The sequence below is a fragment of the Diabrotica virgifera genome, chromosome 2, assembly GCF_917563875.1.
Source record: "Diabrotica virgifera virgifera chromosome 2, PGI_DIABVI_V3a".
In the NCBI taxonomy this organism is placed as follows: Eukaryota; Metazoa; Arthropoda; class Insecta; order Coleoptera; family Chrysomelidae; genus Diabrotica; species Diabrotica virgifera.
The window spans coordinates 147,369,746-147,389,147 of NC_065444.1; positions in this window are offsets into that span (position 1 = coordinate 147,369,746).

A 19,402-nucleotide genomic window follows, 5' to 3' on the forward strand; every position below is an offset into this window, starting at 1 on the left:
TGTGGAACCGGTTAAAAGTGTGGAACGTCAGACTACGAAAACATCCCATGTATTTTGTCGGACAGAACTTCCAATTGCTCTGTTACCCTTTCATTAAACTCTTATGCAAAAATCAGACTGGTATTTATACAAAAAATTAACAGAAATTTTTAATTTGTTTAAACAAAGAGTGTTTACATCAGGGGTGGGCAAATACTTTTAAGCGCGGGCCAAGATGAAATTTTCAAAATGTTTCCCGGGCCGGAGAACTATACTTACCGCGTACGTACGCTGTGCATATAAGAATATTTTTGGTGCAGTTTTTCCCTGTCCAAGAAATTGTCTTGACGAAGATAATATAAGTATCATTTTAAAGTATGTATTTGGACAGAGAAATATGTCTGTCAATAATAGATAATAGTACTTAATAATAAATTGTCTTATTTAGGTGTACGTACATGCGAATAATTTGTACCCAATAAAATATGTCACGTAATTTTTAAAGTAATACTGTCCATCATATTGTGTACAAAATGAAATACTTAGGAGTCTGGATTACGGCATATCTAAATCAAAAATTAGATCAAGAATAGAGCCATAAAGAGCAACCTTTTTGAAGATATGGATATTTCTAAGTAACCAAAGACTCAACCTAGAAGTCCAATATCGGATGGTATAATGTTATCTCCACTCTTCCTTGACGGTGACAATTAATATGTCGAAACTGCCTGTGTATCGAGCCATTCTAAATATTTGCTCTGCTTTCTTTATTCTTGTCCACTCCCTGATATTCTTCAACTAAGAGGCCTATTTTCCACCAATTCCTCTGCGTTGTTCGATTGTACCTTTCATAATACGTTGAAGAATGTTATATCGGTCTCTCCTTACTACGTGTCTTTCTACATTTGATGTTATCAAGCAGCTCGCGTGCGCAGCAAGCATTTGCTCTCTTAAGGACTGCCACATTTGTCAGCATAGCCGTCCATGGTGTTTTTAGTGTACGTCTGTGCAGCCACATTTCAAAGGCCTCCAAACTATTAATGGTGGATAATTTTTAATGTCCATGCTTCGACACCGTATAAGAGGAATGACCAAATGTAACATTTAATCATGCGCTTTCGAAGTTGAAGTTATCATTACATAAGAATGACCTCATTTTTAAAAATGTGCGGGCTATCTCGATTCTACGTTTTATCTCTTTATCTGGATCTATCTATCTCCACTTTATCAACGAAAACTTTTCGTTTATAAATTTGCAAAAGTCTGTGTGTTATTGCGTCGCCGCTCCTGCAATACTTAGAGCAGGTGTATCGATGGATTCTTATGTAGTTTTGCCTTCTGAATCCAAATCTGAAAACGCCATTTCGATATATCTAACCGTCTTCGAGATAATCGAGCTCAAAGTCTAAAATGTGACGTCACAATCCGGTTATCTCCTACAGACGCACTAAACGTCAGCTCAAATGGTTGATTAGAAAGTAGGCTACTTTTTTAAAATCTCGATTTGTCAAGCATAGGTTATTTACATTTGAGTTTGACACTTCGTGAATGTCAAACTAAATTTTAAATTAAGTATTAATAAAACATCAATGACATTTGATAGTGAATTTAATTATTATATAAAATAAATAAGATGTTCAAAAATACAATTTGAGTATAAATATTTTAAAAGCAATAATTTATTAACAGTTTTAAAAAGGTTTATACCAGTATAAATACGGCCTCCCCTTTATGATAAATGGACTGTTCCATTTGCTATAAAATATTATGTATTATACCAAATACTATGGACGTCCATAGTATTTGATTGTCCTAGTCGTCCTAGTCGTTCCCTAAACTCGACACAACTGGCTAGTGATTGTAGAGAGTAATTTTTTGTTTTTTGAGAATTTTGCCGAAATTGGCAAAATTACTAATTATTTAGTAATAATTATTAACTATTTAGAAATAATTTTTTTGCCGAATTGGCAAAATTATTGACTAAAATCATTAGCCAGTATTGTGTCTGTGTATATCCTTCTAATGGAAAAAAATATTTGAATATTTTTCTCAAATTATGGATACCAAGAACATTTTCATTTATAACTCTTTTATTTTTAATTTGACAAATAAAAGTTATTCTTCATAAAAAGCTCTTCTTGTTCTAAGATTTATGATGCAACCGTGTCCCAAAAGTAGGGGAACGGTCGAATATTTCGCGAACTAAACATCGGATGGAAAAACTGAAAAATACGTGTTCAATCATTTTCAAAAATCTATCCAATGACACCAAACACCAACTCCCACTACACCCCCTGGAGGTGGGGTTAAAATCTTAAATGGAAACCCCTAGTTTTTCTTGCAGATTTGCATTCGTTACGTAAAAGTAAGCAACTTTTATGCAAGACATTTTTTCGAACTGTGGATAGATGGCGCTATAATTGGGAAAAACCATTTATCCTGATACCATAGGTAAATTATAGAAAAGGTCTAATATCTCGAGAAATACACTTCCAAATAAGAAACCAAAAAACAGGTTTTTAATATTTTTCGAAGACCTATCGATAAACACTAAACATGACCCTCCAACCTACCCCCTGGAGGTGGGGTGGGGGTAACTTTAAAATCTTAAATAGCAACCCCCACTTTTTATTGCAGATTAGAATTCGTCATGAAAAATTAAGCAACATTTATTCGAAACATTTTTTAAAAATGCTGATAGATGGCGCTAATAAATCGTATTTTTCCAATTAAAGCGCCATCTATCAACAATTCTAAAAAATGTTTCGAATAAATGTTGCTTAGTTTTTCATGACAAATCCGAATCTGTAATAAAAAGTGGGGGTTGCTATTTAATATTTTAAAGTTACCCCCCACCCCACCTCCAGGGGGATGGGTTGGAGGGTCATGTTTAGTGTTAATCGATAGGTTTTCGAAAAGTATTAAAAAAATTTGTTTTGTTTCTCATTTGGAAGTGTATTTCTCGAGATATTAGACCGTTCCTATAAATTACCCATGGTATCAGAATAAATCGTTTTTCCCAATTATGGCGCCATCTATCCACAGTTCGAAAAAATGTCTTAAATAAAAGTTGTTTACTTTTACGCAACGAATCCAAATCTTCAAGAAAATCTAGGGGTTTCTATTTGAGATTTTAAAGTTACCCCCCACCCCACCTCCAGGGGGTGTAGTGGAGGTTGGTGTTTGGAGTCATTGGATAGATTTTTGAAAATGATTGAACACGTATTTTTCAGTTTTTCGCTCCGATGTTCAGTTCGCGAAATATTCGACCGTTCCACTACTTTTGGGACACCTTGTATAAAATTTTATTAATTTTATACGAGGTACATATATAAAAAATATGAATTTCGATCAAGAGTAAACAACCTTTATAGTTCATAACATTTAAATTAGAATGATATAATTGCACATTAAAACATAATTATTAATAATTCTAAACTACTTTTCATAATAGAAATAAATATACAAAGTTTTCGTTATGACAATGCTCGCATTTTCAGCTTGTTTTTCTTTATTGGATTGTTAATGCCGATTTAATGAGAAAGCTGTAAATTTTTGAGATGTGGCCTTTTAGGAGAATTTTGAAAATACCATGGACATACTTAGACACATTTAAAAATGATAAGTAGGAGTTGTTACAGCTAATTATGAAGGGTAATATCGAAGGAGAAGGGATCCTTTTAAGACACGCAGACACGTTTGAAAAGCAGAAGATAGAGATTCATTATTTATATGAACACTACGCAAACTAATACTGTTGGTTTCAAAAAAATAGCATAAGAGATTTAAAAAATTGCTTGAGGGACTTTTGAATGGGCCGGATAAAGCAAGCAAAAGGGATGCGGCCCGCGGGCCGGATTTATTATTTAACCCCTGGTTTAAATAATAATTTAGCTTTCAAATAAGAATATTTGTATTTTAAACGTTAAGAGGTACACGTGTAGTAAGTTTTGTCTAAAAAAATTCTACGGCATAAAAAAAATAGGTAGTTTAATTTTGTTATAAATAAATTAATTTATGATAACACAACTAACGGAGGTTCTTTTTGAACTTTGAAATTATTTTCTTTAACCTAGTTTTTTTGGTTTATTTGGTATTTTTCACTTGTAATACCGATGGTTTTTATTATAATAATGGTAGGGGGTCCAAGCGGGGATTTTGCAGTTACTCGAGCGCGTCAGATTATCATATGGGAGAGACCTGGTACCCTGCAGATGTACCTCTACCATATATTGGCTCTTAACACAGGGGAGTTCGAAAAGGGGGGCCCGAAAAAAAAATCTATCCTTAAAAAAACTCGAAATTGTCAGATTAAGATAAGATAAGTTAAGTACATGCAAAAGAGTGTATATTTCAAAAATCTGACGATTTTAGCCAGGCGTAAGGAAATTGGTGAGTCCCAAAGTTTGACAAGAATAAAGCGAATATTTCGCGAAATGAATAGCAGATTGAAAAACTAAAAAATATGTGCTTAATATTTTTTTAAAATCTGTCGAATTATATCAAACACGAATTCCCACGGAGAGCGGTGGGGGTAAATTTAATAGTTTAAATACGAATCCCGAGATATTTCGCGAAATGAGCATCAGTTCGAAAAATTTTAAAATACACTTATTTAATATTTTTGAAAAATCTATCGAATGGCACCAAACACGACCCCCCATGGAGGTGGGGTGGGGGTTACTTTAAAATCTTAAATAGGAGCCCCATTATTTATTGCAGATTTGAATTCCTTACGAAAAAATAAGTAACTTTTATTCAAAACATTTTTTCAAACTATGCATGGATTACGTTATAATCGGAAAAAACGATTGTTGGAAATGGAAAATTAAATTAAAAAATGGAAGCGCCCACTAAAATGGAAAACTTTACTTAACTTTTTTTTGGTTTTAGGACCTACTCTTCACAACCCAATAGGCCCCCATAATGCTCGAGTGACTGCACATTTAGCATACTTTGCTCCCTTACTATAATATGTTTATATAATATGTTCTTTATGACTTAGATGCAAATGCCGTCCAACTTAGACTGGTCTTATCTCAGGAACCACTGCTCCCAACTCAACTTTTAGGTCTAATCTTTAGGTTTTAATTCTATCTATAAAAATATGAACCTTAATTCCAGAAGTTAGTTTTAAATCAAATCATAAATATATTTTATTTGAAACTCTGTATCTGGTGGATATATTCAACATTGACTTCTTTATTGCTCTTTGTGACACTTGTACTTTATTAATTACATTTTTGGTAAGGGTCATTGCTTATGCTTCATACGTTAGAACTGGTAGAAAACACTGATCAAACACCGTCCTGTTCAATTACATAGGAAAATCTGATCTAAAGACTTCCCTCAGTTTTCCGTAAGCTGCCTATGTTCGGGAACTGGTCGGGATATGTTGCTAGATTCACCGATAAAAGGTGGACCAAGAAAATTTTTCGAATAGAGACCTAAACACGAGTCTTATCGTAATGGAGGATGGCATCCAACAAGGTGGTCGGACGGCATCAAGCTCATCCAGCACAACTGAATTCAGAATGCCTTCAGTCATATCAGGGATTCAAGATTGAATGCAATGGAATTATTTACGGAATGCCTATGTTCAGCAGTGGACTCAAAACGTCTAATAATAATTATGATGGTGATAAATATATTAAATAATGTTTTAATACCTCTAACTGACCCAATTAATATCACCTTTTTGACAATGATGAGAATGGATTTTCTCAAAAAATAATAGTTAAAATGTATTTCAGATTTGATTCAAACGTTTGTAATAAAACAGTCAAAGAGTAGAAAAATGGTTAAATTCATTTGTAAAAGGTATGTTTATAAAATCTTTAAAAAGGGCTACATCACAACAAAACGTTTTCGGAATAACAATTCCATCATTAGTATTTACTTCAGGTTTAATCACAAGCCTGAGCCACCAACATATTTAGGTAAAAACCCTTTAAATATTATAAAGTTTTTAAAATATTTACATAATGTTGTTGAAAAGCTGGGATTTTTAACGTATTCCTGGATTTAAATTCAGGCAACATTGGACTTTCCCCATGTGGGTCGCAATGTCCAGAAGATAGAACCTGAAATGACGGATTTAAATTGGCAATAGATGGTGTTATTAGACCAGGACATTTAGCACTGAAAATACCCGAATAAATCGGATTTTAAATACAGCACCTACAAACTTACAACTTTTTGCATTATGTTCAGGATGACGCCAGGAAAATAGTCTACTATAGAAAAACGGGTGGAAATGCATAATTGCATTTTAAAGTGCATAAAATGCATTCAAAAGTGCATGAACATGTCAAAATAAGCATATCTGGATCTGGATGGAGTTTATTAGTAGCAAATAAATTGTACATGATAAAATAAACTCAGTTCCTCACTGAAGTTGTATGCACAACTTGTGAGTGAGGGTTAAGTTTTGATTATAAAACACACTAAATGATTTTAAAAATTACAAAAAGGAATAAAAATAGTCTTTTTGCTCATCTCTCTCCAATTTTGGGCTCCTCTTTTCACTAATTCAGTTATTGAGAAATTTTGTTTATCGGACTTACGAAAATCTTATAAAATTCAAGAAAGGATTGCGAATAATTTGTGATGGGACTTCTCTGGTGGGACCTCGTCTTCTACGAGAATTACCATGACTTTTTGATTGTGTTTTAGCAATTTTTACAATAATTTTCACGATTTACCAACTTATAAGTGACGTTTCAAATAAATCAATTTGGACATTGCATTATGGGCTAGATTTTGTTACTCGGTGAGTTTTTGTGGTCGCTGAATACAACTACGCTATCAAATAGCCCCACGGAGCACCTGGTACCCAGGGGAACTGCTAAGACACGTGATCAGCAAACAGATTACTTGGAGCTGCTTGGAGTTGCTGAACATGAGTACGCCATCAGAACCGACCCCCGAAGTACCTGGTGCTCAGTGTTACTGCTAAGGTACGCCATTCTGGAGTTTCGAAGGGTTTCGGCATTACATTGATGCAAAAAGATTTCTAGGGGGGTTCTTGAAGTTTCTAAAAATGAATATGCCGTCAGAACGACACTCGGGCCACCTGGTGTCTAGAGTCACGTCGTCTTCTGGAGTTTCGAGTGATTTCGGCACTAAATTGATGCACATAGACTACACGGGGGTTTGAGGTTGCTGAATACTAATACGCCATCAGAACCGACTCACGGAGCACATGATGCCGACGGTTACTGCTCAGAAACGTCATCTTCTGGAGTTTCGAAGGCTTTCGGAATGCAAATAGATTAGTAGGCGGTTTTTTAGGGTCGCTTAATAGAAATATATCATCAGAAGGGGCTACCGTACCACCTAGTGCCCAAAGTTACTGCTTCTCCTTTAAGTGCCATCTCCGCGACGGAGGTCAGCAATCATCATAGCTATTCGGATTTTAGAGACGCCTGCTCTGAAAAGTTCTTTTGATGTACATCCATACCATTCTCTCAGGTTGCACAGCCACGATATTCTGCGTCTCTCTATGCTTCTTTTCCTTAAATCTTTTCCTGTATAATCAATTGGAGCAAGTTGTATAACACTTCACGTGTAATATATCCGAGATATTTCAATTTTCTTGTTTTGATGGTATTCAAGATTTCCATTTCTTTATTCATCCATCTCAGAACCTCTTTGTTTGTGACGTGTTCTGTCCACGATATTTTCAGAATTGTCCTGTACACCCACAGTTCGGATGATTCTTGTTTTTTCATTGATGGAGCATTCAAGGTCCAGGCTTTCATTCCATAAAACAAAGTCGAGAAAACGTAGCCGCTAGCCAACCTAACTCTTAGCTCCAACCTTAAATCTCTTGTGCAGAGCACTTTTTTCATTTTGTTAAAATTTGCTCCAGCCTTTCCTATTCTGAATTTTATTCCCTGTAAGTAATCTTCTGTAGCGTTAATCATCCTTTAAAGGAATGTATATTGGTCGACTCGTTCGATATTGGATCTATGAAGAGGTTTTCGATATCTATTTCTTGAGTTTTCGATATTCTCATAAACTTTGTATTCTTGACGTTTTTTGTTAGCCCGTATTCTTGTCCAAACTCCGCTATTCTAGTCACCAGCCTCTGAAGATCTCTAATATTTTCAGCTAAGATGACAGTGTCATCGGCAGATCTAATGTTGTTAATGGGAACTCCATTTACCTTTATTCCTACTGTTTCACCCTCAAGAGCTTTTTTCAAGATGTCTTCCGAGTAGGCATTAAAAGAATTGGCGACAACACGCATCCCTGTCTCACTCCACGTTCGATTTCAATTTCCTCTGACAGCTGATCTTTAATCGCACAAGTCCTGTAGTCGGTACAGTTCGGCTATTCCTATTCCGTTCCGCGGAACCTTAAGTTCGTTTTACGGCTACTGCTAGCGTCAATTTCTCGCCCGTGGATCCGTTCACTTACTCATCCGCCCAAAGCCGTTGGCTAGTAAATGTGGAAGTTACTGCTGGGGCATGTTATTTTCTAGAGTTTGGATGGTTTTTGGGCACCTGGTGCACCAAGGGTCGTATCTGATGGCGTTCTGAGGTGTTAAGAAGCCCCAAAATCTCCCCGAGTAATCTGTTTGCATCATTTTAGTGCCGGATACCCTCGAAACAAATGACGTGCGTTAGGAGTGAACCTGGCCACCAGGTGCTCCGGTGGTCAGTTCTGATGGCGTACTCGATACACTTACCTTGACATGTTTATGCGTTGGATGCATTTTATAAATATGCACTTTAAAATGTAATTATGTATTTCTACCCATTTTTCTATAGTAGACTTTTTTCCTGACATCATAGTAGTTGCTGTATTTAAAATTCGATTTATTTGGTGCTAAATGCCCTGATCTATATGGCTACTTCGAATTATCTATTGTTATAACTTCTAGTTTTATAACACAATCCAAACACATTGATAACACCGAAATACAATTTTAATTATAATACAAATATTAAATTTTGGTATATCCGCAACACCTCGTATTATACATAATACCAAATATATCATAAGATTACGTTTGTTTTTCTACTCCATAGTTCTATTTAAAAATTGTTAAAAATGTGTACTCCGGCGGGACAATATATTACAGCCTACTAGTTTTCGCACTTTCAAGAGAACGCTTATAATGCAACAAGTTGGATAGTCGGAACATAATTAGTCAGTCCTGCATACTCTTGCGGATAAGTAGATAGTTTTGGAATTTTGTGAGATAGAAGAACAACCACAAAGTGCGACTTGGTTGAATTCTTTAAGGTTCAACTTAAGATAATAGTGACAACAGAGTAGTAGTTGATTATAGGATGATTAGACGGATTGCTGTTTGAGATTAGCTGTGAGCGCCCTACGCATTAACATTGTTTATGTAAATATATATAAAATCTAAAGAAATCAAATGTTAAATATTCTGCTACAAGAAGAATTAAAAGTGAAAAAAGTTTGCACAGTCAAAGAAGAATAGCCGGACCGGTTCTAACACGGAAAATTTGGAGAAAAATTCCGTGTTGCATTCTTGGATGTCCTCATATCTCATTTTACACACAATTTTACAGGACCTACTTGATAGTGGCAAGTGAGAACTTGCCAAAACGTACGTCGTCAACTGTTAACATCTTCTCTGACATATTCATTTTTATATGTCTGAGTATATCTTCTCATTTATCTGGTCATTTATTTCGTTGATAATCGTCGAAATTCTCCACCTTGTATTTTTTAGTCCAAGAATTCTTCTGAGGATCTTCTTTTCTATTATTCTTATCTTCTATTTGTTTCTAGAAGTAAAGGTAGAAGGCACATAGTATGGAAGTATAAACTATATTGTCTCTGCTGAATATAGGGAGGCCGGAAAGTCCCTTTACACTAAAAATAATAATGTTTCAACACCGCGCCAATGTTTGTTGGCATTCCGGCGGATGCGCATCACAAGGGCATCGGTCTGGTCAAGCAGAGAGCAGACAACAATAGTTGCGATTGAAACCTAATGGCGGACACAAGTGAGTATACATTTGAAGAGCGTTTGGTCGCTGCACTGTGGATACGCGAACGTCGTCATAACAATAAAACAATGTCCGACAGTATGAATGATTTTGTTTTTCGTTTTGAAAAACCATAAACATCCAGAACAAGTTAGCTGTCATAGGAGGAGGCTTTTTATTGGGAAGACCAAGCAATCGAAAACATGTACTGGCATTGAGGATTCTATTGAACGTTCACCTATGAAGTCGACGCCCGAAAGCTTACTAGAGTTCGATATTGCACGGTTAACAATGCAAGACCACATGACAAAGGATTAAAAAGTGAAGGCCTTATTTATTTTCAACAAGATGGCGCCTCACACCATTTTGCTCTCGCTGTTCGCAATCGCCTGAATGAAATTTTACTGGACCGATGGATTGGGCGAGGTTCTTCAATTCCTTGGCCTCCAAAATGTCCAGATTTGACAACGCCGGACAATGTACTGTGGGGTTTCATTAATGAGCAGATTAGAAAACGCACATATGTTTCAAACGAGGACTTGCAAAATGGAGTTCGCCAAGCTTTTACGTCACTAACTCCGGACATGCTAAGACGGATGAGCATACAAACATGTACAAACAAATAAATAAGTAATTAATAACGAACAAACAAAATTGTGTTATTATTTTTTCCCTCTGTAGTACAACAACAGCAATTTATTAATCTAAAATATAATGTTTTAAATAATTTAGTTTTGGTGTTTTTACTTATGCCCGTCTTTTAGTAGTACATATTTGCTATTTTCAATATGATCTATGGACCACTTTTATAGTAGTTTTAGTCGTTTTAGCTGTGTATCTTTACAACTAGAAGCTTAAATCTCTCTATTTTTGAAATAAACAGTGTTCAATCTTTATTATCTATGTTGTCTAGATTTTTTTCTTGATATGATCATATACTCCTAGTCCATTGAAAGGTTACATTTACCTTGCATTTCTTAGAGGAGTCAACTTTATTTTTTTAATGTGTAGGGGGGTTCAGTAGAAGCTTAAGTTTAAGTTTTTGGGGTCGCCACCCTTGTCCCCCGGCTGCCATATTCGAAAAAGGGGTGCGCAGGGCTTTTGCCCTGTATCTCCTAAACTGGCAACCCTAAAGAATATTTAATTACACATAAAATGTAGCAAATTAAATTTTCTACAATTTTACGTCTAATACTTTTTATCGTCAAGTGACCAACAAAAAAGTTATAAACAAAAATAAGAGACAAGTTTGCAAGAAGTTTCCTTTTGGAGGTTATAACTTTTTTTCCGTTCATTTCACAATAAAATAACATCATAGCGATTTTGTAGAGGATTTTTCAATGAACAATTTTCACTATAAAGTTGTTTAATTTTATTTATTATCTAGGTTTTACAGCGCTCCAAACTTGACCAGATTCTGTAATTCTCATAGGAATACAATAAAAACAATACTTACTTTAATTAAAATTACGTTAAGCCGACCTTGAAAATCAAATTTAAGATAAATGACTAATTTTGGTAATTTTTTATGTTTTTGAGGTCGCTGAATCCGAATATGAAGTTTATTTTTATCTAAAGTTGGTGGAACATGTTCAAAAATCAAATTATATACAAAAATGCCAAAAATCAATTTTGATGATTTTTCAAATTTACCTCGCTGTATCTTTGGTCGCTGTAAATATTTTCTTTAAAATTTTACTGTGTTATCGTTGAAGTATGTAGATAACAATGAAATTTGTCCAAAATGTTTAAACACATTATGAAAGGAGTTGTTAATTTTTAAAAATTTTGTCATTATATTCCGTTAGTTTCATGTTTACTTAAAAAAGTTTAGTGAAAACCTTTTTAGTTTATAATTTTAACCAACAACAATAAAATATGATTCATGAAGAAGTTTTTTGGAATATTTTAAGTCACAATATACAATAGGAAAAAAGTTGTTACTTCATAGACAAGCGGCACACCCCAAGAAACGCTTTTATATCTCGAGATCCTGGTCACGGTGTAGTGGATGGCTAATTTTGATCATACTTTATGACTTTGATATCAAAAATCGTTTTTTAGCTCTTCTTAAGAATTTTGCATTTTGCGGTTGCGTCATTCTTCTTCTGGACGGGTGAATTTGTCCTCAAACAACTTCTTGGGCCTCTTCTATATATGCTTAGGGTTATAAGTTTTATAGTGGGAGAAAGGTCAAAAATAGATTAATAATAGCATAGGAATGTTAAAATCATAATAAATTGTATGAATAAGAAATATATATCAATAGAAAAGTAAGCCTAACGTTTTGTTTTTATTGTATTCCTATGAGCATTCGAGCATCTGGTCAAGTTTGGAGCGCTGTAAAACCTATATAAGGCTGTAAACAACCTTATAGTGGAAATTGTTCGCTGAAAAACCCTCTACAAAATTGGTATACTGTTATTTTATTTTAAAATGAACTTAAAAAAAGTTATAACCTCCAAAAGGAAATTTGTTAAAAAATTTGTACTTATTTTTGTTTATATCTTTTTTGTTGGTCACTTGACGATAAAAAGTAATAGAAACAATATTGTAGAAAATTAAATTTGCTACATTTTATGTTTAATTAGAAAGATTTTCCGTAGGGTTTGTAATTTACGAGATATAGCGCGAAACCACTTTGCACCCCATTTCCAAGATGGCGGCCGGGGGACAAGGGTGACGACCCCAAAAACTTAAACTTAAGCTTCTACTGATCCCCCCTACACATTAAAGAAATAAAATTGACTCCTCTAAGAAATGCAAGGTATGGCCTAAAAAATGTAACATTTTAATGGCCTATCCGTCTTTTTTCATTTATTTTTATAGCTCCAATTTTCGCTTCTTCTGTCAGAGATATTAGTATTCTAATATTTTTTGTCTCTTACGGCAAAGTTAATCCACTCAGACAATGACCACACTGAGGAAGTTAAAAAGAAGAAATCTGGTTTTACATAACAGATAATGATCTATAGGTACTTTTTGACATTGCATAAAACCGGCATTAAAAATGTGAACATGAAAAATAGTAGTTCTTCAACACTTTTATTGATATTTTTAGTGTATGTATTGTTGTCAGTGTGGATTGACAGTGCTTTCTTCATATTCTGTTTTTTGTTTTGGGAAAGGTGATAATAAAGCTTTTTAGTTGTCTAAATTCTCTTTTTACGTTTAGCGTGTAGACAATGTACCTTATTTTAAGCATTTTGTTTAATTTATTTTATGTGTTTTTAGGAGGGAAATTGAAATCACATTTTTTTTTATAATTTTCACTGATATGTTCAGATCAACATGAATTTTAGAGTCTGAGTTCTGTACATCTGATTTTGATTACTTATGTCTTATGTCTAACTAAAGAAAAACAAATTTTGGTCTAATAAAGTTTGCCTTTTACTTATCAGAACGAAATTTCAAATTTTATAAAAAAAAGCTCTATTTTTTAGTCAAATTATGTTTAAAAGTAAATACATTTTGAATTATATATTTTTATTAAGGTGAAATATACAAGCCGGCATATATTGTAATAAAACTCATAAATACAAAAAACACAAAAAAGAATACAAATTTTTTTTAATGAACAGTTTTGATATTTCGTTTGTGTAAACAATGACTGTCTCATAGGAGCTCCCAAACGTAGTTACCAATCATGTTCCCATTATATTATCCTTGATACCGTTGTTCAAAGTTATATGCGTCCAAGTTGTCTTTAACTGATCCAAGTGAGCATGTAGTACGTGTCCTTTAAGAGACATCCTGCAATCTATGACTTTGAAGCTGTGAAGCATATTAGAAATAAGCTCTTTGTAGTTGTCAGCGTGCTTGTGGACAGTTTCGGATTTTTTTTTAAAGTTGAAAGGCTTTAGAATCTTGACGGGGAATCTTGACGAACTGCTTCATGAGACTTAATTTTACGTGCAATGGAGGCATCAAAGTATGATGGGAAAAGTATGATACATATTTAAAACTCTCACCGATGAGAAAATAAGTGCTGCTAGTAGTGAAATACATTGGCTCTACTGTCCCATAAGCAAATGTAACATGGATATTTAGCGTATCCGCCTTACATTCTCACCAGAAAACCAGCCATTTTGATATCTCTCAGACGTATTTAAAATTTGAAGCTACATTTTAACGCTTTCGTAATTTTCTTTGAGCATTACACAATGAGCCAGAGGAAGTGATGAAAATTTATTTCCATTGTGAAGAATAACTGTTTGAAGATTCTTGTAGAGCTGTCAAACAAAATTTCTTGGATCCTACTTACATAAATTCGCCACAAATATAGCAAGGAGAGTCCACGTCATTTTTACACTTTTTGGAAGACATTTTTAGGCCTCGCTACACATAAAATACATTATTCCATTGCAATGTCCACTCGCTCACTACCATGTCAGTCTGCCACTTCTCGCTTTACGCCCCCAGTCCCCCCTCACATCTCTATAGCATCTTCAATGTCATGGTTCCTAAAAAAATCTGCCAAAATACCTTATATTTATATTTCATTATCTAACTAAACGTATAAAAGCAAACTTTATTTATTATTTATGGACTTTCTTCTTAATTTTCGACGTATACAAACAGAAAATATTTACTAAATAACATACTCAAAAACAATTTTTCAGTTGACCTGTGATAGATGATATTTACAGAAAAACGTAAATATGGACAATAATTTCAAATGATGCTCTAAAATATGGCGCATTTTTTACGCTCCGATGCACCCGCGAAAAGTCTGATATTTTCTTCCCAGTATTGGATCGGTTTTACTTGTCTTTAGAGGCCCAGTCTTCGGACGATCTGATGTATGAGCCAATGTAGCTGCCAACATTTTGATTAATGTCTTAGAATCGGTAATATTTTCACGTTTAGCGTTTATCAGGGATATTTGTTATGTATGTGTTTATAAGAACGTTGTATATTATTCAATATTAGTGGTACGGTGCCGGTGTCTGACTTGTTAATAAATAGAAGTGTGCTAGTAATATTTGAAAAAGCTACTTTTATTATAGAATAAATTTGTTGATTTACCCCGTTGAAAAGTCGATTACCTGTGACTGTATGTAACTTTTTAAATATTTTACGAAAAGTATATCAGACAATAGGCTACGTAATTAAAACAAATAAAGTATTTTTTAATTGGACAACTATACGATTGAACGTGTGGATGCCTTCACATATCTGGGCACAGAAATCAATCAGAAGAATTTCGTAAGTAGTGAAATTAATGCACGTATTTCCAGTGGAAATCGTACATACTATGCTAATAAAAGATTGATGCCATCGACATTATTAGACAAGAAAACCAAGATGACTATCTACAGAACTTTGATTAGACCCGTAGTAACATATGGTTTTGAAACCTTGGTAATGACGAAAAAAGATGAAGCCCAACTCAGGACATTCGAGAGAAAGATACTGAGAAAAGTATATGGCCCGGTGCAAGAGGAAGACGGCACATGGAGAATCAGGAGAAACGACGAGGATAATGAACTGAATGAAGGGTATGATATTGTAAGATTTGTGAAAAGTCAAACACTGTCATGGCTGGGACATGTTCAGCGAAAAGAAGACAAGGAAACGACAAAGAAGATGTTACAGTGGAAGCCGGTGGGAAGGCGAAAAAAAGGAAGGCCCACGACGAGATGGTTGGATGACGTGGAGGACGACTTCGAGTCTCCGAGAAATTACAGTCACAAAAGATAATCGGTCACAAAATTGGAGACGAAAACAAAGGGATCTTGCTATTTCATCCTTTATTGAAGACATTTCGTCAGTTCATCTAAAGATAAATCAATGAGTTTACATGCATAAAGAAAATTACAAATAAAATAGTAACTTACGGTAGCTGAAGATTCTTGTAAGTTATTATTTGTAATAACAGTGACTTAATTAAATCATCCGCAAAGGCTGGGCTTTGGTACTGCTTGCTGAAAATTGTTGTATTATTTCTATATTATTGGTTTTTTATTATAGTTTAATATAGTATATTAAAGTTATTAAGGTACCAAGGGTACTATAAGCATAATAACGTTTAAGGTCAATGGTCTGAGGGCCTTTGGCCCGAGGGATATACTTTGACCGAAAGCGTTATTATTCATAATACCCGCGGTGCCTTCAACGTTTAATGTCCGACTAAATATTCTTTATATGCAAAAAATTTGAATAAATTTTCAATTACAGTGGAACCTCGATAACTCGGATTAATCGGGACCGCGACCGATCCGGGTTATCGAAAATCCGAGATAGCCGGAGGATATGGTAAAAATTAATAAAATACGGTATACTTACAGATAAACTCCGTTAGAATTGAAATAACATGAAATATATTTATAAATATGCACAGTACCTACTCATTAAAATTACTAAAAAAAACACCAAACCCAAACGTAAGCAAATGGAAGCGAACAATACAAGACACACAATACTAAAGACCATTGTTTATAAAAGAATTTTTTAAATAGTCTTTCCTAAACAATGCTGACAGTTTGAAATAAAAAGGAATAGATACTACAGACAGGTGGCTGTTGTTTCTGCGGCGTGTGCTATGAGTCATTTTTAATATCGTATAGTTCAAATTACACACATAAGTACACATTATCTCTCAAATATTATATTACATACATTTTTATTGTTGAAAGGTTTGTCTGATAATTAACTATTTTGATTGGAAATAAGCCACAATTAAATTGAAAAATACAAAATATTGAAAATCAAAATGTTTATCTGATGAAAATCGGTCCGGGTTAGCCGGACTTCCGGGTTATCGGGGGCCGACTTATCGGGGTTCCACTGTAATTAGTTTTTGAATAAGTACATTTATACCATAATATACCAGTCGCACATTATAGTTTATTTTAGCTTAGTTATTATAGTTTAGGGTTAAATGTTGGCAAGGAACAGCTCTGCCAACGAGTCCTACTCCTACGTCCTCGAAGATATTTATGTTGCATGACCCTGGTAATACTTGGCGTACAATGGATGTGCGTTAAGTAACTGACAGGAGAGGGCAAAAGGCGGGTCTCCGGCGCCTCAAAACTGATGCAACATGGCTAAGAGAGTCAACTCAGTGGTGTCATGGCAAAATTAGCAGTGCGGGAACGCAGTGCCGGAACGCACTGCTAATTTTTGTTTACAAAACCTAAATTCTCTATTATTTTTTTTTTCTTTTCTTAACCAGTGCGGGAACGGCGTTCCAACGCGTTCCCACACCATGACACCACTGAGTCAACTCTGAAAGAATACATGGGGAAGGCAAAGGGAAAACTACCCCATTATTTTTACCAGAACAACTATATGGCAGATAACTCAAACCTAATGTCCCTCAGTTTCCGGTAGGTTTTAAATAACCAGAGGGTGCTAAGAATCACTGGGAGGACTCGTTACCTTAAACAACTCAAAATTGCGATCTGGAATGTAAGAACCCTTTTTGAATTAAGAAAATTGCATAACGCGACTCTAGAAATGGAACGCCTACAGATACAGGTCCTTGGCATCAGTGAAACGAGATGACCACACTCGGGAAAATGTGCAACTGTGAATGGATTCTACTCCGGAAACAATGACCAGACAGGACAAAGGCCACAGAAACAGAGTAGGAATAGTACTAATTAAGAACCTCGCTGAAAAAGTAATAAATTTTGTCCCCCATTCTGAACGCTTAACACTGATAAAACTACAGGGAAAACCCATGAATATAAAATTTATATTTAATATAACCCAGACTTACGCACCAACTGCCGTTAAATCAAATTCTGAAATTGAGCGATGGTACACAGAACTGGAAACCATTATTAATTCACATAGCTCGAAAACAGAAATAACCATGATAATGGGAGATTTTTACTTTAAAGTTGGGGATGAACCAGTGCCAGAAATGGATGGAAAATGGAGACTAGGTAAGAGAAATGCCAGAGGCGACAGATTGGTAGAATTCTGTCAGCAACATGAATATTTAAATACTAACACCTGGTTTAAACTACCACCAAGAAGATTATATACCTGGAAGTCCCCACAGAATAGAGAACATATAACATTGTCCGCAACCATATTGACTTTGTTCTTGTTAATAAAAGGTACCAAAGCTCTTTCAAAAGCGTAAAAACTTTCCCTAGTGCTGACATTGGTTCCGATTATAATCCAGTAGTGGCGCAAATATAAGTGCGACTCTTCTTCTTCTTTAAGTGCCATCTCCGCGACGGAGGTCGGCAATAATCATAGCTATTCGGATTTTAGAGACGACTGCTCTGAAAAGTTCATTTGATGTACATCCGTACCATTATCTCAGGTTGCACAGCCACGGTATTCTGCATCTTCCTATGATTCTTTTTTCTTGAATCTTTCCCTGCATAATCAGTTGGAGCAAATTTTGTTGTTTTGATGGTATTTAAGATTTCCATTTCTTTATTCATCTTTCTCAGAACCTCTTTGTTTGTGAAGTGTTCTGTCCACGATATTTTCAGAATTCTTCTGTACACACACACAGCTCGAACGATTCTAGTTTTTTCATTGATGTAGCATTCAAGGTCCAAGCTTCCATTCCATAAAACAAAGTCGAGAAAACGTAGCACCTAGCCAACCTAACTCTTAGCTCCAACTTCAAATCTCTTGTGCAGAGCACTTTTCTCATTTTGTTAAAATATGTTTTAGCCTTTTCTATTCTAATTTTGATTTCCTGTAAGTAATCTCCTGTGGACATGATCATGGTTCGAAGGTATGCAAATTGGTCGACTCGTTCGATATTGGATCTGTTTATGAAGAGATTCTCGTTATTTCTTGGGGTTTTTAATACTCTGATAAACTTTGTCTTCCTGACGTTCATTGTTATACCGTATTCTTGTCTAAACTCCGCTATTCTGGTCACCAGCCTCTGAAGATCCCCAATATTTTCAGTTAAGATGACAGTGTCATCCGCATATCTAATGCTGTTAATGGGAACTCCATTTACCTTTATTCCGGTTGCTTCACCCTCAAAAGCTTTTTTCAATATCTCTTCCGAGTAGTCATTAAAAGAATTGGCGACAACACGCATCCCTGTCTCACTCCACGTCTGATTTCAATTTCTTCTGATAGCTGATCGTTAACACGTATGCGTACTTTTGCTCGTTGTTTACAGTATAAAGTAGACATAAGTGCGATTAAAAATGTGTAAACCACCACAAAAGAAAACTATTAGACGCTAATCAGAACAACTCAAAGATGAAAAAACCAAAAATAAAACAGAAGAGCAGCTGAACAACAAACAAGAAATTATCAACAAAGAAGACATAACACAAGATATAGAACAGAACTGGGAGGAAATCAGAAACGCTCTTGCAACGACAACTGAAATGATCACAAAACAACCACCACCGAAGCAAAGATGGATGACAGAGGAAATATTAGATTTAATGGATGAAAGAAGGAAATACAAACAGCACAAAGCAATGTACAAAGCAATAAATAGAACCATT